General features: G+C 40.5%; 1 pseudogene; it reads left to right on the top strand.

Annotated features, from left to right (window-relative positions):
- Positions 1–200: 200 nt before the first annotated feature.
- Positions 201–8,095, top strand: LOC143668770 (THO complex subunit 7 homolog pseudogene; annotated as a pseudogene).
- The last annotated feature ends 18,180 nt before the right edge of the window (positions 8,096–26,275 follow it).

Raw genomic sequence — 26,275 nt, forward strand, 5'->3', positions numbered from 1 at the left:
CTGAATTCTTAACATCTCAGGGTGTCTGCTGTTAAAGTGAGAACATTGATTGGGAAGGTATGGAAATTGAAATTGAGATATATGAACAGATTCTGATAAACTGGGGACATTGAACCCTTAAATTATTTTGCATCTTTGCCATTAGAAAAAGCCCCTCCAACCCTAAGGAAGTTAAACCTACTTTGTCTGAAGAATATGTAATGGACTCCCCTGGAGCAGGTACCCTGCAAGACACTGCTGAGTCTCCTTACGACCTACCCACAACACCCCCACTTTCTTCTAGTGTGACCCATAAGGAGGTATGCTACACTCCTAAAAAAACTGCATGATTTTTCCAAAGCATACAGACAGAAATCTGGGGGGAAATGTACGGGAGTAGAAGTTAAGGGTGTGGGACAGTAATGGAAGGGACATAAAGTTAGATCAAGCCAAATTAATGATATGGGCCCACTAAGCACAGATTCTGGATTCAGTGTTGTAACTCAAGGAATTAGAAGGGGCCCAAAACCTTCATTTGGTTGGTTGAAACATGAACTAAAATGTGGCCTACACAAAATACAGTTGAAATGCCAGTACTTCTTTGATATATTGCAGAGGGAGATATCTAAAGGCATAGGGATACTGGAATATTAAAGTGGATTTATCATATAAAACCTGCTCAACTAACCCAGGAGGGTCCAGAAGGCACATTATCATCATAATTGTGAAAACAAATTTGTGCAGGGGCACCAGCATCATTGGTGGTGGTTTTTCTTTCTAAGTCAGAAATTACAGTGGGGACTGCTGCCACTAAACTTGAATCCTAAAAATCGATGGGGATAATTGGATCCCAGGTTGGAAAGAGCTAAGTAGAAGCAGTTAATTGCTAAAGACAAGGTGGGCCTGGTAATAAGAAACAGGGTCAAAGTAGTAATCAGAATAATCTGACTCAGCCCTATGGTGTTAGCCAGGTGGTCAAGGTGTCCCCAGAAGAGAAACAGAAGGGCAGTCTACTAATTTCTTACTTGATCTGGATAAACAGAAGAGTTCTAGATCAAATGAACAGATTTCTAACTTGATCACAAAAACAGAGATCCATGGCTGATCAATTCTCAGGCTTGAGCCAGTTTACAGGCCAGAATGCCTTGAATGAAGGGGAAGCCAGGTGTCTTTGAGAAAGGACACCATCAAAAATATATATTGTTAATCTCTCAGTCTTTACCAAAGGGGCCTATAGTCTTTTAGCAGGGTTACTGTTCACAACAGAATATCAGACTTTTCAGGGACACTGGACAATGGCTGTGAACTGACATTAATTCCGGGAGACCCAAAACATAATTTTGGAGTACCAGTCAGAGTGGGGGCTTATGGAGGACAAGTGATCAATGAAATTTTAGTTCAGATCTTTCTCACGGTGGGTCCAGTGGGTCCCTGCACCCATCCTGTGGTCATTTCCCCAGCTCTGGAATGCATAACTGGAATAGATATACTGAACAACTAGAAGAATCTCCATATTAGTTCTCTGACTTGTGGAGTAAGGGCTATTATGGTACTAGAGGCCAAGTGTAAGCCACTAGATCGGCCTCAAACTAGAAAACTAGTAAGCCACAAACCAAAAACAGTATCATATTCCTAGAGGGATTGCAGAGATTATTGCCACCATCAAAGGCTTAAAGGATACAGGGGTGGCAATTCCACTACATCCCCATTCGACTCTCCTCTCAGGCCTGTGCAGAAAGCATATGGGTCTTGGAGAACAACAGTGATTATTGTAAACTTAACCAGCTGATGACTCCAACTGCAGCTGCTGTTTCAGATGTAATATCATTGCTTAAGAAAATTAACACATCCTGTGGTACCTGATATGCAGCTATTGACCTGGCAAGTATTTTTCTCATAATACCTGTTATTAAAAATCAGCAGAAATAAATTGCTTTCAGCTGGCAAAAGCAACAACACAAGTTCATTGTCCTACCTCAGGGTATATCAATTCTCCAGCCTGATGTCATAATCTACTCTGCAGGAAACCTGATTGCCTTTCCCTTCTACCTGACATCACTGTGGCCCATTACATTGATTATGTAATTATGCTGATTGGACCTAGTGAGCAAGAATTAGCTACTACTCTAGATTTACTGGTAGGATTTGAATGTTAAAGGGTGGAGAATAACACCAAAAAAAATGCAGGGACTTTTCACCTAACTGAAATTTCTGGAGGTCCAGTGGTATAGCAATGTGAGATATCCCTTCTAAGATGAAGGATAAGTTTCTGCATCTGGTCGCTCCTACAAGCAAAAAAGAGGCACAAGACCTAGTGAAACATCTTTAAATTTTGGCAGCATACCTCAGCCGAATGTTCTATTCCAGCCAATTTACTTAGTGACACAAAAAGCTGCTACTTTGGTGGGGCCCAAAACAAAAGAAAGTTCTGCAAAAAGTCCAGGCTTCCAGGCAAACTGATTTTTCATTTGGGCCATATGACCCAGCAGGTCCAATGGTGCTTGAAGTAGCAGTGGAGCTAGAGATGCTGTTGGGAGCCTTTGGAAGGCCCTTATAGAAGAATCAAAGTGCAGACCTTACAATTTTGGAGCAAAGCCCTGCCATCATCTGCACATAACTACGCTCCTTTTAAGAAACAGTGTTGGGCCTGGTACAAGATCTTAGGAAAGATTAAATACTTAATCAATGGTCACCAAATTACCATGGGGACCTGAGTTGCCCCTCATGAACTGGGTGTGTTCTGACCAACCAAATTATAAAGTTAGGTATGTACAGCAGCACTCTATCATCGAATGGAAGTTTTATATACAAAATCAGCTCTAGCAGGCCATGAAGTTACAAGTAATCTATACAAGGAAATAGCCTAAATTCCCATGGCCCCCACTCCTGCTTTCTGCTGGCAAGGCCAGCAATATACCTTCACCATCCTACCTCAAGGACATATCAATTCTTCAGCTTTATGTCATAACTTACTCTGCAGCCTACACCAGTGACCTCATAAAGAGTTCCCTAAGATCAGTTAACTAAGGAAGAGAAATTTTGAGCATGGTTTTACGATGGTTCTTCAAACAAAGGAATGTCATTAGTGCAGCGTGCTGAAAATAGATGATAATTAATATTTTAAAATTTCAACTTATGTGTGAGACTAAAGCAAAAAATATTTATTTGGTACAAAATTTATATTTTGACTAGTGCATCTCCTAATGTAACTTATGTTGATAGCTTGATTGAACACCATAAGTATTTGGAATCTCAGGTAGGACATGAGATTTTTGTTGGTTTGTCCAGAGTGATGCCCTGATAAATCCCAGAGTGATTCAGTCAGTGAGTGGAAAAGTATTTGCAAAGCCCCCTTCAGGGAATGGTGAGAACGGGGAGAAATTCAACTTCCGCAAGTTGAATTCTTGATATTCTCACAAGCAGTGTAGACAACCAAAGCTATCGGCTGAGCCCCCAGTCTCGGGGTTTGTTCATATGAAACTTAACCCTGCAAAGGATAGGTCAAGTCTACTTAAAATTTAGGCCTAAGAGAGCCTCTTTTGTTGCTCAGATGTGGCCTCTCTCTCCAGCCAACACAACAAGCAAACTCACCACCCTCCCCCTGTCTACATGGGACATGACTCCCAGGGGTGTGGACCTTCCTGGCAATGTGGGACAGAAATCCTGGAATGAGCTGAGATTCAGCATCAAGGGATTGAGAAAAACCCTATAATGAGCTGAGACTCAAGATGTAGTGGAGAGGCTGGAGGGAAATGCCTGAAAATGTAGAGCTGTTTTCCAGTAGCCATGTTTCTTGATGATGATTAAATAATGATATAGCTTTCACAATGTGACTCTGTGATTGTGAAAACCTTGTGTCTGATGCTCCTTTTATCTACTATGTCAACAGACAAGTAGAACATACGGAATAAAAATAAGGAATAAGGGGAACAAATGTTAAAATAAATTTAGCTTGAAATGCTAGTGATAAAATGAAAGCAAAGGGTAAGGGGTATGGTATGTATAATCTTTCTTTTTCTGTTATTGTTTTATTTCTTTTTCAGTTGTCTTTTTTTCTTTTTCTGAATTGATGCAACTGTTTAAGAAATGATGAATATGCAACTATGTGATGATATTGAGAATTACTGATTATATATGTAGAACAGAATGATACATTAATGTTTTTGTTTGTTCTTAATTTTTTTTAATTAATAAATAAAAAAAAGATGGTTCTTCACAACATGCAGGCACCTCTCAAAAGTGTGCAGCTGTGGCATTTAAGTCCATTTCTGGGGCATTCCTGAAGGACAGTGGTGAAGGGACATCTTCCTACTGAACATAACTTCAATCTGTGCACCTGGTTGTTCATTAGTAAGATACAAGCTAATTCATTGGCTTTGGCCAGTGGTCTGACTAAATGGTCAAGGATTTGAAAGGAACATGGTTGGAAGCAAGGAGGTCTGGGGAAGAGGAATGTGGATAGACCTCTCTGCAGGGGAGAAAAACCTGAAGACATTTGGACCTCATTTGAATGCTCATGAAAGGGTGATCTCAGCAGAAGAAGATTTTAATAATCAAGTGTGTAGGAGGATTCATTCTTTAGAAACCAGTCAGCTTCTTTTCCTAGCCACTTCTGCCATTGACCAATGGGCTCATGAGCAAAGTGGCCATGGTAGCAAAGAAGAAAGTTTATGCATGGGCCCAGAAATATTGACCTGCACTCACCAAGGCCAACTTGGCTACAGCTACTGCTGAGTGTCCAATCTGCCAACAGCAGAGACCAACACTAGGTCCTCAATATTGCACCATTCCCCGAGGTGATGAGCCCATTCCCAGTAAAATGTTGACTACATTGGATCACTTTCATCATGGAAGGAGCACCATTTTGTTCTTACTGGAATAGTCATGTACTTCGAATATCTGACACTAAAGAAGCTCATTTAAAATTATCAAGAGCTCTTACCAATCTAAACCCTCTCCTCCTCTAACCTTCTCCATCTCAGAAAATGGCCCGACCAATCACTCCATTGTTCAGACCACAAATCTAGAAGCCATGCTTGATTCTTCTCTTTTCCTCTTTCTACGCATCCAATTCATTACCAATTCTTTTTCAGTGTCTTAAAACACATACTGAGCCTTACCACTTTTAGTCCTTCCACTGCCATCACCACAATTCAAGCACCATTAGCTTTCACTTGTACTCTCCAACAGCCAAGCAACTTGTCTCTCTATATCTCTCATTCTCTGTAACCGAATATTCTCCAAAGAACAACCAGAGTAATATTTTTAAACTATAAATCCGATCACCATACTGTTCATACAAGATCACATCTTGTTCAGTTCCCTCCAGTGGCTTCCCACCTCTCTAGAATACATATACATATATATATATATTATATATATATATATATACAATAAAGCCAAGGTCTTTATTATAGCCCACAAGTGCCTACTGATCTGGCTACTGGCTACTTCTCCTCACCCTATCTTTCTCCCTCTTGCTCATTGCTCTCCAATCAACACCTCTTGCCCCTCCTTGACTGAACCATGTTTATTTCCCCTCTTATTGCAATGTTCCCCATCCAGGTCTTTGCTTGAATGCCTCAACCCTTCATTCAGCTCTCTGCTCAGGTGTACCTGCTCAGAGTGATCTTCCCAATCACCCTATTGAAAATGACACCCAGTCACTCACCAGACCCTTCCAATCTTCCCAGCACTCATCACCATATGAAATCATACTATCTACTAATTTTGTTACTTACTGATTATCTGTCTTCCTTTCTGGAGTATGTTTAATAAAAAAAAGGAGGCCTTGTTTGGTGTCTTGATCACGATGATACCAGACCCAAGATGAAGCATTTTTGAAATATTGCTTGGGAAAGGAAGGAAAGAAAGAAAGAAGGGAGGTGGAAAGGGATAGAGAGAAGAAGCAGAGGCAAGCCTGTTCTTTAGTATCAAATCACGTCTATGAATTTATCAGACCAAAATCTTCAGGTGGCTAGAAACACCTTCATGTTATCAATTTTGCAAAACAGCTATTATAAGCTAAGGACGATAGATTTCTTGTTGTATCCCACAATTCAGCACACAATCTGACTTATCTGCCTTGAAATTAAATTGTGTGGTTTCCAGATCTGGATTCTCATATAACAGTTGCACTCTTTGAGTGGATTCAGGCTACCTGCTGCTAAAAATGTCTGTCTTGGAGAACAAGGATGCTAATGGAATTTCCTTGACCGCCCCAGAAACCCTTGAGAATGCGAATTCCTGGAGGTCAGGATGCCCAACCCACTATTAAATAGAAAATTAATTTCATGTTGTACATGAAGTTCCCTCTTTATGAGAGTCTCTACATAGCAGGCAGGAAACTATATTGCCCCAGGACCATATTCATGGAGACACTAAAGTATTTAGAGCATGGTGAAAAAAAATATTGTTGTGCATTAAACACTTTGGTTCCTGGCTCATAGTTTTTATTCTATCATCCGCAAAATAAGAACACTCAACAGTTTCTGGTTGTCTGCAGAAGTATTTCTCAGCCTGACACTCAAGGTCCTTTACAAACCTGGCCACCTTTCCTATGAAGATACTCCTGGCCACCCTCTAATCCTCATCCCCCTTAGACAGGCTGTTCTCCACGTGGTTCTCTAGAGAGAATAAGCTTGCTCTCCGCTTTAAACTATTGGTCAGAGTTTACCCTCTCCTGATACCCCCTCTTTCTCTTTGCCAGTTTCAAAGCCTTTTTTTATTTTTAATAAATTTCTCAGAAGTTCTTAGTATTTGTTTGCATAGGCTTAAAAAAGTCCTAGTCCTCCAATGGAGGATTTCCATTCTTCTATTTAAGCCTACATAGACCTATACTGTCACTAACCTCCCACAAGGCTTATTGCCTGCTTCAATCATTTTCGCAAGTAGCCACAACCAAGTTTGCCTTCTTGTCAACACTGCTCCCATGCATACTGATCTCCAGTGAGCAACCGGAAAATGACTACTGTGTCTATTAGCTCCTTGGGTGTTCCCCAAAAGACCATGCATAGCATAGATTGCCTATGAAATTTTGAATTGATTTTTATTGTTTGCAGAATAGAAATTTGAGGATGTACATGCAATGATCACTAAAGTCCTTACTACTGACAAATATTTTGCATGGACTTATTCTAACCAACATCTACAATTTTGAGAAGAGATGTCATTGCCCTCTGTGGTTCATATCTATCTAGCTACCTTCAATGATAATCAAATGAAAATTGCCATTTAAAAATTGGCTTGAGAGTCCCCAGAGCCCCGAGAACCACAAGAGCCCACACAGCCAGAGACCTTTGGAGATGAAGAAGGAAAATGACCCTGGGGGGAGCTTCATGAAACAAAAAGCCTGGAGAGAAAGCTAGCAGATGTCGCCATGTTCGCCATGTGCCTTTCCAGTTGAGAGAGAAACCCTGAGCCTCATTGGCTTTCTTGAACCAAGGGCTGTTTCTCGGCTGCTTTATGGGAGTTTGATGTCAGCTGGCACAGCAGTACATGCAGTGGGAGCCTGGCTGGCGACAAAGTCCTGTGGAGGCAACTCCTGATTGATGGAGGTAGTGCTGGAGATGACCCAAGAATTAAGCTGGTAGAGAAGCATTCCATGAAATGGTGACACTCTGGACCCCAGGAAGAGGGATACAGCAGTATCAATGTATGCTGAGCACATGGCCACAATTATGAATTTTCAGTGATCAAAACCTTGTGGATATATGATATGACTCTCAGAGAAATGGAAAATTATGAAAAACGTTGCAAAGAAATAGAATGTAGGATCACTGAAGCACATGAAAATTGCAGAGTGAAAAAAGCAAAATCTTCGAGCAAAAGGAATATGAAAAACTTGCCAAGAATATGATGCTTTGGCAAAAGTGATCCAGTACAATCCAGACAGGCATGAGACATTAAAGGAACTATAGGGTCTGGGGGGTGGGGGGGAAAGGAGCATCTTTCACATATTCAAGAAAGGGTTGAAGATATGTTGGAATTGAGACAGAAACAGTTTCACGTTCTTCTTAGTACTACCAACAAACTTCAGCAAACACTAAAAAAGGATGAAAAGCTCTCAGAGGTGGAGGAAGATCAAGTAAGCATGGAAAGAAATCCTAAGCCATAGACCAGACTGATTGCTCTCCATTTCCAAGAACATTGAAATAGCTACATAATCTTAGTGTGTTTAGAATTTGTCATGCTCTTGAAAATTTTAAAGATATCTCTGCAGTGAAATACTTTACTTTTAAAGATTAACATCCATTTCTTCATATTTCTTCACACAAAAGAATGTAAGGTTAGTATAGATTTGATTTCATTAAACTGCTTTTTTATTTCTAAATTTTGAAGATAGGAAGCAGTATTCCAAAAATATTTAATAAAATGTTTTCAAACAGGATATGTTCGTGTCCATTAACAGTCCAGATAGTGTTTCAGTGGTAACATTCATTTGCTTACAAAAGCAGTTGAAGATTATGGGAAGGGGCTTTCCAGGATGTTCGTAAAAAGAGTCAATCTTTTTTTTTATATTTTACCACTTTTGAAAATGGAGTCCACAAGTAGCCTTTCTGAGGTCTGTGAACCTATGAAATAATGTTCAAAATGCTGTGGTATATGCTTAATAGTACCCATAATATTAAGAACCACTGGTTTCAGAGGTAATTAAAGATGCAGAGTAAATCAATATGCTTTACTTTCTATTTCTCCTTAATGTTGTTGTTAAATGTCTTGTTTTATTTTCTTTCTTCTGTTTTGTTCCTTAGGAGTCATTAGGGAAAAGAAATATTGACAAGGTGAAGAGTTGTTGGAGGTAGTTAGTTAAGATTCTCTTGCATAAAACATTGGGATTTTTAAAATTGAGCTATGACAGAATCACTTGTAATTTTCTTGAGAAGTTAGTTATTTGTTCAATATTTGTTAGGTTACATCTTTATTGATTTATTTTAGTTCAGAAACATGACACTTTACATGAATGGTACTTTAATAATATATTTTGTAATTTTCAGAAGTTGAATTTTATCTTTAAAATGACTGTTTAAAATTAGCTCAGTAGTAGTCATATTAATTGTGTCATAATACCTTTTAAAAAATTGGCTTGAGTAAGAGAAATCGTCTCCCAAATAGCAACATATTTCTTCAAACACATAACACAGAACTCTAACTCTAGGCTCATCTATAATGCACCTCAATTTGTTATGTCAACGTGTTAATATCTACTCCTACTCTCAGTAAACATGGAGTAAGCATCTCCAAAGTCATGCAATAGAGGGGATGAAAAAAGAGCTGGTAAGCACAGAAAAGTTAACAAACCAGGCTAGAGGAGTCAGGAAAAGACTCAGGCCAGGACTAATTTAAGATAAATTTTGAAAAATGAATATGAATCTGTCAGGAAGAAAATTGAGAACAAAAGGGATTTCAGCATAGCCAAAGCACTGCAGTTGGGACGGCTTATAGCCTGGGAAAGAACTCCAGCAAACAAAGCTGCAGAAATCTATCAGGGTGAGATTGCGGGGAAAGGGGATACAATTTTTTTTATCTGGTATTAAGGATTTAAGGAGTTTCAACTTTAGCTTGTTGGACATCAGCGAACCTCTAGAGTTTTTAAGGATTTCCATTTGAAATAACTTACTTGGGCAACATAGTAGAGAATGGACTGGAAGGAGAAGAGACAGACTAGTTGGAAGGATGTGGGCATTCATGCAAAAACTCCAGAGGAGCTGAAGACAGAATGTCAGTAGGGACGGCAAGTAGGAAGCCAGATTGCAAAGACCTGTCTAAGAGAAATCAGCAAGTGTGTGCTAGGAATTATCTCCCAGTAAAATCTTCTGTGACTCATTCGCTGCAGAGGCTGAAGGAAGGGAATGAATCAAGGGTGACGCTGAGGTTTCTGGTTAGAGGGATTGCACAGGTGGTGACAACATTATGCAAAATGGAAGAGAAAGGCAGGTGGGAAGACAAGTTAGTTGGGAGAGGAATATAATGAGCTTAGTTTGAGACCTGTTAAATCAGAGGTGGCCATGAAACACCAGGACTAGGAGACAGGGAATGTCACAAGTGTAGACATAGACCTTGGTCAAAACCATGGAAATGGATGAAATCATCAAAAGAAAACATGCAGAGCAGGAAGAGAAAGGGCCTCCACTTTCAAGAAATTCCACAGGGTAGAAAGGAGAAAGAGCTACACTACTTGTATAGATGTAGGTAATTGTAGGTTAAAGAGATGTGCACATTTCATAGGCCGAGAGGACAGAGCTAAAGGAGAGGGAGCAATTGAATATTCAGGAATGAAAGGAAAAACTGCCACCAAAAGGTGGGAGAGAAGGTACAGATGAGACAGAAGAGGCTGTGATTAAGGGACCAGGTAGAGGGAGGGCTTTGCCTCATAGAGGAAGAGACACATGGTTCCTCTGGGACAAAAGCAAGAGATGGACTAACAAGTAATATCATCAGTAAGACAGGTTTGAAAGACAGTGACCCTGAATGGAAATTCTGATGGTCTCTATTTCACCTGAGAAGAAGAAACACTCTTAAGAGCGTGATAAGTGTTAGACCTGAGCCAATTAGAGAGACTTTGGAACAGCAGCCATGGAGAAGGTGAAAGGAAGCCAGGAGGAAAGTGAAAATGGAGGCGGTATTAGCACAGAGGGAGGAACCAGCATTTATTGAGAACCTCCTCCAGGCGGGTAAGAGGTGATTTACAAAGTCACTGCACCCAGAAAAATCTGGAAGCCTCAAGGAGTTTGGAGACGTTAAACTTCTTGACATTTTATTGCTTCATCACTAATAAACTTTGAGCTACTTAGGAAAGGACCATAGATGGTGGAAAGGATCATAGATGGTGACAGTGACAATGATGACGGATGGGGGCCTTGCCTGTTTGCTATCTCACTGCTACTTCCTCATTTGTTGCTCCAAACAAGAATGATGATTACAGCTGTGACTTGTTCTGCAGAGGAGGTAGAGGTAATTCTTTCACAGCTGCCTACAATTGCTACTTTCCTTCTTCCTCCTTTACCTGGCTGCCCCACCTTGTTCCCGTGAATTTGGGGATTTGATTATCAAGAGAAAAGACTGAAAACTGCACTACTGGTTGTCAGAAAGAAGAGGGAAATTCAGACACATTTTTTTTTTTTTTTGGCTTTGGGTTTTGAACTGTTAATAATGACAGCTACCATTTATCAATAACAGACCACAAACCAGGTATTATTCTACATAGTCTGCATGAATTAACTCACTTATATGGCCCGATAATCCCATGAGATGAGGCAGTATAGATCTCATGTGTGGTACTTTGGAAACTATGTACCCCAGAAAAAGCCAGGTTCTTTTAATCCATTCCTGTGGGTGCAGACCTATTGTGGGTGGGGCCTTTTGATTAGGTTATTTCTACTAAAATGTGAACCAGCTCGTTCAAGATGGGTCTAAATCCTCTCATGGAGTCCATTATAAGAGGATAAAGGACACAAAGAAAACCCAGAAAAGTTGAGAGAGATGAAATTAAGAGAAGCTCATAGAGAAAAAAAGCTGCAGAAGCCAAGAAAGGACCCACAGAAGCTCAGAGAAGAAGCCGCTAGAACTAGAAGCCGAAAGCCAGAAATCCAGGAGCAAAGGAAGAGCAGGCATTGGCCATGTACTTCCCATGTGTGCTGGTTCGAAGGGATGTATGTCCCCTAGAAAAGCCATGTTTTAATCAAAATTCCATTTCATGAAGGTAGAATAACCCCTATTCAATACTGTATGTTTGAAACTATAATCAGATCATCTCCCTGTCTGATGTGATTTAGTCAAGAGTGGTTGTTGGGTTGGATTAGGTGATGACATGTCTCCACCCATTTGGGTGGGTCTTGATAAGTTTCTGGAGTCCTATAAAAGAGGAAACATGTTGGAGAGTAGGAGATTCAAAGACAGCAGAGAATGCTGCAGCATCACGAAGCAGAGAGTCCATGAGCCAGCAACCTTTGGAGATGAAGAAGGAAAATGTTTCCCGGGGCGCTTCATGAAACCAGAAGCCAGGAGAGAAAGCAGACGATGCTGGCCTCACCATGTGCCCTTCCAGCTGAGAGACAAACCCTGACTGTGTTCACTATGTGCCTTCTCACTTAGAGAAACCCTGAACTTCATCAGCCTACTTGAACAAAGGTATCTTTTCCTGCATGCCTTTGATTGGACATTTCTATAGACTTGGTTTAATTGGGACATTTTCTCAGCCTTAGAAATACAAACTAGCAACTTAATAAATTCCTCTTTTTAAAAGCCATTCCGTTTCTGGTATATTGTGTTCCAGCAGCTAGCAAATTAGAACACCATGTGACAGAGGTGTCCCAGATGTTAGCAGCCTGTCTTCAGAGTCCTGGCAGCAGCCTGTTGATACCTTGAATTGGACATCTTCATGGGCTAAGAATTGTAAATTGTAAGTTAATAAACCCCATTGTAAAAGCCAACCCATTTCTGGTAAGTTGCAATCCCGCAACTTTAGCAAACCAAGACATAATGAAATAAGGACTGCTATCATCATACCTACTTTGCAGATGAGGAAACTGAGGCATAGATTTGAGTTTCACAGCACAGCATGTGGGCAGCAGAATTTGAATCCAGGCAGGCTGGATTGAGCCTCTGCTTTTATATATATATATATATATATATATATATATATATATATATATATAATATGCACAATGTTGTATAAAAGATTGGCCCACATACTGCTTTTCATCACAGGAAGAACATTGAGTTCATACATAATGCACTGTAAGATATAATGAGTGGAAAACAGAGAATACAAACAACTGCTTAATAATTCACAAGCCAACACACCACAGAAGGAATGATGATATTCAAACCAACTAAAGCCTTTGAGAATAATTTATGTAGTCTCCCATTTTAAAGTAGCTTTATATACCTGATTTAGTTTACATTAAAATATACCCCCATGAATCAATTTGTTCCATATTCAGAAATAGAAGCATATATCACATTCCTCAGCACTAAATTTTTGTCATAAATTCTCTTTTGTACAAGAAAAAAAGGCAATTTTTTTTCTTCAACAGGCTCTATTAATTACAATTTTTAACTCTGTACATGCAATGATGAGTTGGTTTTCTTCTTTTTTCTCCTTTTTATTTTTAAAGTACCATAGAAACAACAGTGATTGACTTGCAAAACTCTGTGTCTGTGTGGGAAATGCCAAACAGTACCATGGAAATACACAATGCACTGTAAGCAGCAGTTTGCTGCAGTGATCTAACAGGTACAAGCAAATATTTTGGCTCAACTAGGCAGTAATCCACTTAACCCCTACCCCAGGTTCAGCCTCTGCTTTTTATCAACCCACCCTACTGCTTGTCCCTAGGAGACCTAAAAGGAGGGAAACCTTAGACTTACTTTTAGAAAAGATCTTAGGAATAATTAATTCCAGTTTCCCACATCAAGGAGACATCCTTCTACGGCATGGACAGTTCCAGACTTGGCAGGCAGCCTGTTCCACTGCTGCATGGCTCTTACTGGAAAGAACCTGCAAAAACTTCTTATGGGACCTCCCTTCTTTGGGAAGAATGTAGCTACAAATGTGATCAGCTCCAAGATCCTCCTGGCATATCAAGTCATTACTCCTGGACAAGCAAGAGAATGGCCCATTAGCTAAGCTGAATAAATAACAAAGAGACCAATATAAACCTAGCTTGGGTTGCTTTCTACGTGGCCTCAGTAGAGTATTGAGAGGATAACTCTGTGACACACGGGAGTGCCATGAGTCCCCAAAGCCAAAGAGCATTTGCTTACTTTAACCACTCAGAGAGAGGACACAGCCCTGCCTGACCCTTGGGGCATTCCAATGCCAAAATTAGAAAATGGCTTTGGGTCAACATTGGTTTATGTTCATAAAAGTAACTACCCTCGAGAGCCCAACTCTGCAGGTAATAGCACACAATTTGTTTCTGAAAGTGAAGGGTGACTCCAGAAACTGCTTCCTCACCTCCCATTAATTAAAGCGTAGATCTCTCATCCTTGGTTTTCCACATTGACTCACTGTGCCCTTCAAAAACTCAGCCTTTTGTCAACTGCCTCCAAGCCCCTTGTGGGAGCTCAGTGGGTCTGCTCGCATTTCACTCTTCTTCCATATGGGCTGCACTCACCTCAGGAGGGAAAGGGCATTTTGTCAGATGGACAGTCTCAGGAGGAAACGTCTAGACTGCAGGTTAAGCAGTCAGCCACTGCTGGCCTGGGGGTGCCAACCTGGGATGACTGTCCAGAAACAACAGCAACCCTTTAAAGAATCTGTGTATGGAGGTTGCACCCATTAGCACTTTGCCCCTTCACACTCCTGGGTGTGTGTGTGTGAGCCTGAGAACGAGCAAGCAGAGGCAGGACTCAAAACTCAGGAAACTATAAATAAAAAAGAAAGCTTGAGCCAAATGCTTTCACACCGAAGGAAATAAACATATGGGATAGGTTATTAGAACAAGCAGCGAAAGCAAAGGACATAAATGAGTTCAACAGATACCTGCTTTATTTGCTAGGAGAAAAGACCAAAGGGAAAATTAATAATAATAAAGGAGTAAATAAGAATATTTCTCTTTCTTCTTACCATTCATTTGTTCACTCTAATTCAATAAAAGTTTTGTTGGGTGCGTTCTAGGTACCAGACATTGTGCTGTTTTTTAAGAACAAAAAGATGAATAAAATGTGGACCCTGCTTTTAAATTTCTCACAGACTAGTGCTTTCATTGCCTAAAGTTTCCATGGTTTTAAGGGTCCTGTTAAAATATTATCAGAATAAATGTTTTGGGCATCTCAAAACATGTAGGATTTTGGTAATAAAACTAAGTTTTGTCTCTTTTGTTCTTGCATGTATCTTTTTCCAAGACCGCTCCTACTCTAAGATGGAGAGACACAGAAAAGGTAATAGTATGTTAGATAGATAGATGATAGATATTCTGGCATATGATGTGGATCTTAGGTTTTCTTAGTATAGAAATAGGAGAAGCTCTGCATGCAGGAAGAATCCAGGCTTGGCCAGATACTAGCGGTGAAACCTTAGTCAAAGTGTAATTTTCAAAATTTAAAATTTGCTGGGAGACAATTCTTGATGGGTGTGCTGACTGCCTGAATATCATATGAATAAGGAAATAACCATCCATTGTTCCTATCTTTGCAAGGATGTTTACATAGCAAATACCTTTGGAAAAGAGAGACATTGTCTCCCGCTGGAGCAAAGGAAAGGCAGGCTTACTTTACATAATAAAAAATGCAGGTTCTCTATGCTTAGTAGAACAAAATCCACTGAATTTGTAGGCATCAACCAGGGCCTATCCACCCTGGTTGGATATTCCTATTCCAACCCTGTGGAATTTGAAGGAAAAGCAGAACTGGCAAAATATATTTCTGCTCACACTGCTTGCTGTGCCATGAATCCTAAAGTCCTTGGTGTCTGACCCAGGAATCTCATGTCTTCTACTAACATCCATGAAATTGTGGCAGGCTAACTTGTCAGTTTATGAGTAAGGTAAAATCTCAGCCTCTTCACAGCTCTTTATATTGACTCTGATATAAACATATAATGAGCACATATCAAAGATTTATTTAACACATTAATGAGGAAACTAATAAGATGGTTATAGCAAGATTACTATATTATCTTTTATAACAAAAAGAAATCATTTTTGTCTTTGCTGGACAAAAATCATTTGCAACTTATCGATCTACACATTAAAAACTTAGACTCTGTAATTTTACAGAGTGTGGACCCAAATCAATAAGAAGTAGTAAGTCAAACAAAGTTACATTCCCCTAGAGAATTAAATTCTCCTTGGATGAGCCTGTTAGTACTTCAGATGATATTGAAAGGACCTGCAGTCATCCGTTTCCTTAATTCTAAGTTTCAGATTATTTTTTCTTTTTATCTTGAACAAGTTATCTAAGTTACCTGGACTCAGCTTCTTCAGCTGCAAACTAGAGATAATAATATCCACCCTTATGGGCAGTTGTGTGGAATAGTCCATACAAAGTACCTAGGTACAGAGTAAGTGTTAAATTAAAAAAAGAACAATTAGGAGTGGTAATCATACACAATTAGGCTTCCTTAAATCTTTCTTCCCCAGCTTGCCTCAAACAAAATCTTACTTGTTCTCTGGGGCTAAAAAGAATGTACCCATGCATCATAACTTTGGAAAACTGGGGGTTAAGGGATGGATGGTGGGGTGCAGTAACATTAGTTTATGTAAGGATATACCTGATTTAAAAAGGCAAACCAGGTATATCCTTGAAGCAGTATTATAATGTCTTTGAAAATACTTGCTTTCTAGACAGTTTTGAACAAGGAGGCAACAGGCATGAATTCAAGCATAGTGTGCAGTAACTTGTATTTTTTGCATTTTGGAAAGAGTTGGTGTGAGAAGGGAAAAGAGCAAAGTTTGAGGCACCGACAGATTCTGCCCTGTAGCTTGGCTAATAGGAATTTGTCCAAAGTCAGTCACAGAAGTAAACCTGAACTAGTCATTGTGGACACGACAAGAGCAGCACTCAGCTTGTCCTTCCTTGAGAGCCCTGCCACTGGAGGGGACATTGGTCACCGGTGAATTCTGAAGACAACGGCTTTTAACTCCCAGATTTACCTTTTGCCACCTCCTCTGCCCAGCAGCCTGCCAACATTCAGATGTTCACCACGTAGCATCACAACAGGACTCCATGACCCAAGCAGTTCCCAGCAGAAAAGTCCCCACCCACACTGGGAGAGCACATCTCTTTAGTAACCTAGTATTATTCCTTGCTTGCTCAGAAATGTTTGTTTTTCCATGGCAGTAACCGGCATAGTTCCCATGGGTGCTAATGGGACTTCCCCGCACACACATAAAAAAGAATAGCACCTTGAATTTAAACAGATAGAACCTTCTGCTGAACTCAGACGTTATCTCATTACTTACCTTCGCATCCCTAGGAAGTGACTAGGGGCCAAGGATTGCCGTGTCTGGTATACAGATAAAGAAATTGAGAAACATCATCATTATGTGGAATGCAAAATGGTGCATTGTTCCAAGAGGAACTGGGTTGAAATCCCCTGTCCTCTGAGAGCTGAGAGCTGTGCTGTTCAATGTGGTGGTCTCTAGCCATATGGAGCCACTTGAAATGTGACTAGTCCAAATTGAGAAGTGCTGCAGTCGTAAAACACACATCAGATTGTGACAACATAGCCCAAAAAGAGCATAATATCTCATTAATAATGTCATGTTTATTTTTAATTATGTATTTTATTAATTATATAATTCATATTTAATGCTTTATTTTCATTGCATTGGGTTAAATTAAATATATTATTAAGATTAATTTTATGTGCTTCTTTTTGCTTTTATATGTAGCTACTAAACTATTCAATTGCATCAATGGCTCACATTTGTAACTTGCATTATATCTAATGGACAGAGCTGATTTAGAGTCTAGAGAACTCCATTTTTACCTTCACAAAGAGTCCCTGAATACACAGAAAAAAATGTAATCAAGGGCCCTCAATTCAAGTCAAGCCTCTTCCACTAACCGACTAGCAATCTCCTTAGATCTTAGTTAAATCACTTTCCTTATTTCTATGAACTTTGACTTCCTTCTTGGCCAAATTAAAGTTTTGGATGAAAGATTCCAAGCATACTTTCCAACTCTTCTAAATGATTTTAGAAGTACTGTACCTCCTCACTTCTAGACTCCAACCAATTTCCAGACGATGGCTCAATCTTTCATTTCCAAAACAAGATGAAGAGGCTTGCTCTGGTTCAGGAGTCTGTACTGTTCTAGTCTGAGTAAGCGCAAGATGAAAGAACTATTGGATATTTTTGGCAGGTTGTTAGATTAAATTTAAGGGATGCAAATACATCTGAGAATACCAAGGAAGTTTAGTTACACAGCATTCTACGACTCAGTGATCAGGCTTCTGTATCAATCAGGGCAGACTAGATTAGGCTGCATAGCAAACAACCTCCAAATCTCCATAGCTTAGAAAAATATTTCTTTCTTGATCATGCTGTGTGTCTATTTCTGGTCAGCAGAAGGGTTATGTCCATTGTTATCACTCAGAAACTCAAGCTAAAGAAGAAGTCAACATCTCAAACATTGCAGTTGCTATTTCAGAGGAAAAGGGAACACTGGTTCTCACATGGGTAATTAAATGCTCTAGCTTGGAAGTGACTCCTTCGATTTCTAACTCAATGATGAGAATTGGTTGCATGGTCCCATCCAATTGCATGGGGGCCCAGAAATGTGACCCTATTATGTATCCAGAAGATAGAGAGCTAGACTTATTTGATGAGCAGATATATGATCGCCTACTGACCAAAGTTTTGTCCTAAACATAACAGATACACCTAAGAATGACCTAGGAAGAGGTCTGCAGGTCCATATAGACTGGAGTGGACCCTTTGAAATACAATCAGATACTTAAGCAATATCAAAAATATCAGACCAGTATCTCTCTCTCAGCCAACATGGCAAGCAAACTCATTGCCTTCCCCCTCTCTATGTGGGCCATGACTCCCAGGGGCGTAAACCTCCCTGGTAATGTGGGACAGAAATCCTAGAATGAGCAGGAACTCAGCATCAAGGGATTGAGAAAACCTTCTCAACAGAAAGAGGAAAGAGAGAAATGAGACAAAATAAAGTGTCTGGCTGAGAGATTACAGAGTTGAGAGGTTATCCTGGAGGAGGTTATTCTTACACATTATATAGATATCACCTTTTTAGATTAAAGTATATTAGGCTTGAGAAAAGTGCCTGGAACTGTAGAGCTATGTTCCAGTAGCCGTATTTCTTGAAGATGATTGTAAAATGATAGAGCTTTCTCAGTGTGACTGTGTGATTGTGAAAACCTTGTGTCCGATGTTCCTTTTATCTGTGGTATAGACAGATGAGTAAAACATATGGATTAAAAATAAATGAATAATAGGGGAAAATGTTAAAATTTAAAAATATATGTATTGGGTAGATAGAAATACTAGTGGTCAGTGAGAGGGAGGGGTAAGGGGTATGGTATGTATGAGTTATTTCTTTTTTCTTTTTATGTATTTTTCTGGGATGATGCAAATGTTCCAAAAGAATAATCATGGTGATGAATATATAACTATATATTGATGATATTGTGAGCCATTGATTGTACACCATGTATGGAATGTTTATACTTTAAAAATGTATGTGTTTATACATTGTATAAATAAAAATTTTTTAAAAAATAATAAAAGGCATATCAGGCCAGGCTCTAGGCCAAAGATAGGATGGGGTGGTGAGTCGGACTATAAAGCAAATACCTAGACACCTGATTGCAACTTTCTCTATAAAAAGGAACATCCCTCCCCCCACCCCCCATCGTCACTCAGCTTTCAATTTACTGGGCATTTATACTTTCAAGGCATTTGGGAAGGAGAAAAAGTGATTTCTGTCTATGCTTCCCATTTTTGTCAAATTGGCACCTGTTATACAAAATCATCCTTCATACTCCAAAAACTATATTACACAAGTTAGTTTGACATCATGAAACTTTGCAACCTTTCCCAGGTAGGTATCAGTTAATCTACATTCAAGCAATCTAAAACAAACATCACCACCATCAAAAATAACCAACCACCCCTTCCAGGGTTATTCTAATAATGATCCAGTATAGATTCAGAAGCAGCACTGAGCTGCTTCCTGGGATATCCTCTCTAAGGAAGGCTCCATACCAACCAAATCATGTATTCTGTACAAATGTACACCCTGGGGCCTGGCCCACAGATTTCTCCAACAGCTTCCATCAGGAATGGCATAGCACTGGATGTTAAAGACCAGACACTGGGCTATTACATTCAGATATGTAACAGCTTATGTTATACAGAAGCTTCTATACACTCCAGGCATATACACAAATAAATGCAGCAAGATAACCAGTGAAAACGAGTGAATGGCTCAACACAGCGTACTTCCAAAAAGCAGCCCATTTTAGCCAAGGAACAGCCAACCTGGGGCGTTCCTGCTTGGGGCCCCATCTCTTGCCTTCTGGGTTACACAATATCTAGGTTCAAACAGAACCCCGATATGTATCCTGGGTCTGAGTCACTGCAGCAATCTAGCCACAGCTGCTACTCCCCAGGGACCAGTCCCCGGGTCCAGACTGTACTTCTCAGAATCACTTCCTCATCCCACTTGGGGGTGACCCACTTTGCTGGTTACTAGCAGCTGCAGAGCAATTCTGTGGCTGTTCACATGGTTGATGGAAAAGGCTGGGTCAAAAGCTCTTCTAAAAACAAACATGATGCCTTGCCCCCAGAAAAACTCAGAGCTGTCACCACGATGCACAACTCCATGCCTTCAATAAATTGAAGGGGAAAAACCATTTAATTAGAAAGAGAATAGGAGCTAACATCCCTGAGCCCTCAACCCACACCAGACACTTTGCTACGTCCTTTAAATGGACCAATCCATTCAATCCTCTCAACAACCTTATGAGGTAATTCCCATTATTTTCTCATTTTACGTGTCAAGGGATTGATATTTTGACAAATCAAGTAAAGTGGCTGAAGTCATACTGCTAAGAAGTATGGGAAATAGGATTCAGAACCAACCTAAGACCCAATCCAGGTCATTTGATGGAGAAGCTGCATTAATGACTGGGTATGCCACCCAGTCATGGTTTCGGTCTTCAAGCTCTTGAAAAGTACTGTTACTTAGTTCTACACCTGGAACAAGTGCAAAGGATTAGTCACATCACACAAGTTGGATATTCTGGTCAGGCCTCTATCACAGGCAACCTCAATTCACACGTCACTTCCTTCTTTGCTGGTCCCAGCAATAAAATGGGCTCAAACAGAGAATTCAGAAATGAAATTAATGATTGATGTTTTTCCTTAAGCAGCCACAGGACTTTGCTCATACTCCTGTTAAATCATTGCAATTTTCTGTGTCCCACCACAAGGATGGGGTCTCAAGGGAAAAAGTCCTAGTGATTCTTGTCTCTTCATAATCCTCCAAAATGCTCGAAATAACAGGTATTCAATATATGTTGGTCAAGTTACTGAAAAGATGAATAGAAGCTGCAAAATAGGACGGATTTGTGGCACAAACTAAACTAAAGAATCTACAAGTCATGGATTTTAAACCTTAGGTCCTCTGCATAAAAGTTTTTATTTATAGAAGTTCTGAACTTTCAAATTTCATCCTTCCTGGGACAGTCCCAGTTTACCCCCACTGAAGTTCAATTAATTTTTAAAATGATTTTTTGTATCTCCTTTCACTCTGATTTGTACAATAAAACTTAAAACCTTTCATATAAAGGTTCTGCCAAGTTACTTCCTTTATGTGCAGCTGAACTCAACACCCCTGAACCAAAAGAAATGCTACCCCAGCCTGTTCCTACATTCTCTTGTGCAGCCAGTCACCTCACCTTGGTACAGAGGCTAGTGCAAATTAGATCAAAGCTTGGTCATAGGGTCACCACTTTGTTTCTCTCTCAAAGCTCCAGACCCAGACACCAGCTGCACCCTTAGCATTTGTGCACCATTGATCATGAGTGAAATCAGATCAACAACATTCCTGGGAACAACTGAGAAGACATGTCTTCTTGACAGGATATCAGTAAAAGCCAACTCAGTAGCACATTCTTCCAAGAAAGGCAATCTCAGGCTTTCCTTGGACCTTTGTGGTTGCCTCTCCTGCAGGAGGTGGGACATGGGCTGTTGCAACCAGACTTGGAAATTATTCAGTGATTGACAGTTCAGTAAAAACTGAAACACTATGGAAGTTGCTGTAGTGAGGTACGATGATTATATTTTCTAAATCAAACATTGGTTCAGGTGCTAAGACAAGGAGCCTTCCTGGAGGGGTGAGTGGGTGTTGGGACTGCCTCAGACCATCAAGAACTAGAACTTTCAAGGGTGACATACAGAAAAATCATTAACTCCTTTGTACTATGTGAAAGGCACTAAAAAGAAACCAAAGCAAGCAAAAAAATGAATTAGAATATAATCTTTATCATTAGAAGCTACCAGCTATCTGATGGGAGAAGATGAGGCACAGAGAAATATAATAAATATAAAAAAGAGAGATAATAGTCAAGGTGAGTTTAGAGATCAAGCTAAGGGGAGACCAATGTATTTAGGAATATTCAGGGAAAAGTTTACAATATTGGGAGAATCTTTTAAAAGGAGCACAATTTCCACAGGCAGAGAGAAGAGAAAAAAGGCACCCCAAGCAAGGGGCACTGCAGAGTTCCTACCTTGCCATGCTCCAGCCACAACACCTATGCTAAAGGGCAGCCAGAGGTGCTGAAGGTGTGCCCAAGAATGGAGGAAATGACAAGAGAGGACTTTCCCACTCTCGACACAAGCTGAAACAACCCAAACCCTCTCTGCCTGAAGCAGTAAATTGGGCTCACCGTCTATCTATGTTTCCCAAGGCTCTGAGTTCATCCATCAAAGATCCTGAACTCCTCCAACAGGTCTTGGCCCATCTGATTCATGTTATTTCTGATTCACCTGGGAATGATCCTTATCGTTTCCATTTCTCCTGTGATATTCAGCCACATCACAACACGCTTAGAGGCTTCCTTCTTTAGTGCCTAGAGTGGATGGACCCACTCTACCATAAAGGTTCTAGAGTAAATATCTTTGTTAATTGTTGTGATCAGTCAGACCAGGGAGGAGGCTACTCCAAGGCATATTATTCTGTGGTTTGTGTTTTTATTTTACCCTTCTGCATGTCAAAAACCTTACATCTTTTAGAACCAGAAGTGACAGCATCAGAAAATGCCTTGATATTTCAGTAACCCATATCCACATTAGAAGAATCTGGTCATTTAACTGGTTCTTTGAGTTCGTTTTTCTATGATTTTTCAGTCCGGGATGTTGACACTAAAGATAACGGTTTATTGTTAGATCTTGAAACTTCCTTATCTGGTAGTTTTTCCAAAGTTCTTACTGCTGTCCTCCCTTAGAAAGAGATACTTTTTTTTTCCTTCTATTATTTTTTTTTTGCGATATAATCATCTAAAATGTACAATCAGTGGTTCACAGTCATCATAAAGCTTTGCATTCAGCATCACAATCAATTTTTAAACATTTTCATTATTCCAAAAACAATAAAAAAATGAGAATAAAAATAAAAGTAAAAAAGAGTACCCAAAACATCCCATAACCCCATACCACCCCTATTGTTTTATTTTTTTGTCTTTTTTTTTTTCTTGCTCATCTAGCCATACTGAACAAAGGGAATGCCAGTCACAAGATTTTCACATTCACACGTTCATACCTTAAAAGCACTATAGTTATTCAATCATCTTCAAGAATCACGGCTATTAATTACAGTTCAACATCTTCAACTATTTCCCTCTAGTTACTCCAAAACACCAAAAACTGAAAAAGAATATCTATATACTGCATAAAAACAGCCTTCAGAAAGACCTGTTGGCTCTATCTGAAAACTCTCAGCCACTGAAACTTTTACTTTGTTTCATTTCTCTTCCTCTTTTGATCAAGAAGGCCTTCTCGTCCGGAGAAGATGGCGGCTTAGTAAGGCGCGCAGGTCTTAGTTCCTCCTCCAGAACAACTACTAAAGAACTAGAAACAGTACAGAACAGCTCCCGGAGCCACAACAGAGACCAGAAACACAGCATACCCCATTCTGGACCGGCTGGACCAGCTAAGAGACTCCGCTGTGGTGAGGTCCCCGAGAGGCGCGCACTTCCCCAGGCCGCGGCGGCTGGCGGCCAGAGCCCCTCCCCCCCTCCCTCCCTCCTTCCCGGGCCGGCTGGGAACTTTGGATCGGCAGTTCCCCAAGACGCGGTGGCCGGCGCCCCTCCCCCACGCGTGGCTTCCCGGGCCAGCTGGGAGCCTCGGAGTGGTGGTTCCCCAAGCCGCGGTGGCCAGCGACCGGAGCCCCTTCCACACACGCGGCTTCCCGGGCTGGCTGGGAACCTCAGAACAGCGGTTCCCCAAGCCGCGGCAGCCCTCCCACACGTGGCTTCCCGGGCCAGCTGGGAGCTTTGGATCAGCGATTTCCCAAGCCACGGCGGCCAGCGCCCCTCCCCCATGCACAGCTTCCCAGGCCGGCTGGGAGCCTCGGAACAGCGGTTCCCCAAGCTGCAGTGGCCGGCGACGCAGCCCCTTCCACACACGTGGCTTCCCGGGCCAGCTGGGAGCCTCAGAACAGTGGTTCCCCAAGCCGCGGTGGCCAGTGACCCTCCCCCACAGGCGACTTCCCGGAGGGAAAGTAAAGAGTCTCCAACAGTAATAGAGACTGAGCCCAACCTAACACCAATAGTGGCATTAATGAACAACTTCTGACTACTAAAAATAGGCCCTCAGCTCAGGCGAAACTGATCAAGGCAGAAGTCGCTGATTGGGCTAACTGAAAAAGAGGAAAGGGGGCGAAACAGAGCCTTCTGCGGCTGTTTCTACAGAGGCTTCATTGACTCTGGGCTCAGCGCTGGGATTACACAGGTTGCAACTGCCCCGAACACAGAAGCAGGCTGCTTTCAGGGCTCTCTACCACCTGAATCTTCCCCACGGGAGGGGTGAAATGCAACTCAGGTGGAATCCCTCTCTCAAGGAATTCAGATCCCAGGACTTCACAATTTGAAGCCATTAAAACCAACATACAACCTTTCCTCTGTCTCCAACACACACCCAGCAGCGAGAGTCTTCCAAAGTTAAAGGAGCCACAACATCTTTTGCTGGTGGGACCTGCAGACAGACAAGCACCACATACTGGGCAGGATAAGAAAAACAGAGCCCAGAGACTTCACAGGAAAGTCTTTCAACCTGCTGGGTCCCACACTCAGGGAAATCTGATTAAATGCCCAGACGCCAGGAAAAAATAACAAATCACACCAGGAAAATTGAAGATATGGCCCAGTCAAAGGAACAAACCAATAGCTCAAATGAGATACAGGAGCTGAGACAACTAATTCTGAATATATGAACAGAAATGGAAAACCTCTTCAAAAACCAAATCAATAAACTGAGGGAGGACATGAAGAAGGCATGGGATCAACAAAAAGAAGAAATGGAAGGTCTGAAAAAACAAATCACAGAACTTATGGGATTGAAAGACACAGTAGAAGAGATAAAAAAGCAATGAAAACTTACAATGGTAGATTTAAAGAGACAGAGGCTAGAATTAGTGAACTGGCGGATGGAACATCTGAAATCCAAAAAGAAACAGAAACTATAGGGAAAAGAATGGAAAAATTTGAGCAGGGGCTCAGGGAATTGAATGATAATATGAAGCGCACAAATATACGTGTTGTGGGTGTCTCAGAGGAGAAGAGAAGGGAAAAGGAGGAGAAAAACTAATGGAAGAAATTATCACTGAAAATTTCCCAACTCTTAATGAAAGACCTAAAATTACAGATCCAAGAAGTGCAGCACACCCAAAGAGAATAGACCCAAATAGGTGTTCTCCAAGACACTTACTAGTTAGAATGTCAGAGGTCAAAGAGAAAGAGAGGATCTTGAAAGCAGCAAGAGAAAAACAATCCATCACATACAAGGGAAACCCAATAAGACTATGTGTAGATTTCTCAGCAGAAACCATGGAAGCTAGAAGAGAGTGGGATGATATATTTAAATTACTAAAAGAGAAAAATTGCCAACCAAGATTTGTATATCCAGCAAAATTGTCCTTCAAAAATGAGGGAGAAATTAAAACATTTTCGGACAAAAAGTCACTGAGAGAATTTGTGACCAAGAGACCAGCTCTGCAAGAAATACTAAAGGGAGCACTAGAATCAGATACGAAAAGACAGAAGAGAGAGGTATGGAGAAGAGTGTAGAAAGAAGGAAAGTCAGATATGATATATATAATACAAAAGGCAAAATGGTAGAGGAAAATATTATCCAAACAGTAATAACACTAAATGTTAATGGACTGAATTCCCCAATCAAAAGACATAGATTGGCAGAATGGATTAAAAAACAGGATCCTTCTATATGCTGTCTACAGGAAACACATCTTAGACTCAAAGATAAACATAGGTTGAAAGTGAAAGGTTGGGAAAAGATATTTCATGCAAATAACAACCAGAAAAGAGCAGGAGTAGCTATACTAATATCCAACAAATTAGACTTCAAATGTAAAACAGTTAAAAGTGACAAAGAAGGATACTATCTACTAATAAAAGGAACAATTAAACAAGAAGACATAACAATCATAAATATTTATGCACCAAATCAGAATGCCCCAAAATACGCGAGGAATACACTGCAAACACTGAAAAGGGAAATAGACACATCTACCATAATAGTTGGAGACTTCAATTCACCACTCTCATCAATGGACAGAACATCTAGAGAGAGGATCAATAAAG

The sequence above is a fragment of the Tamandua tetradactyla genome, chromosome 25, assembly GCF_023851605.1.
Source record: "Tamandua tetradactyla isolate mTamTet1 chromosome 25, mTamTet1.pri, whole genome shotgun sequence".
NCBI classification, from domain to species: Eukaryota; Metazoa; Chordata; class Mammalia; order Pilosa; family Myrmecophagidae; genus Tamandua; species Tamandua tetradactyla.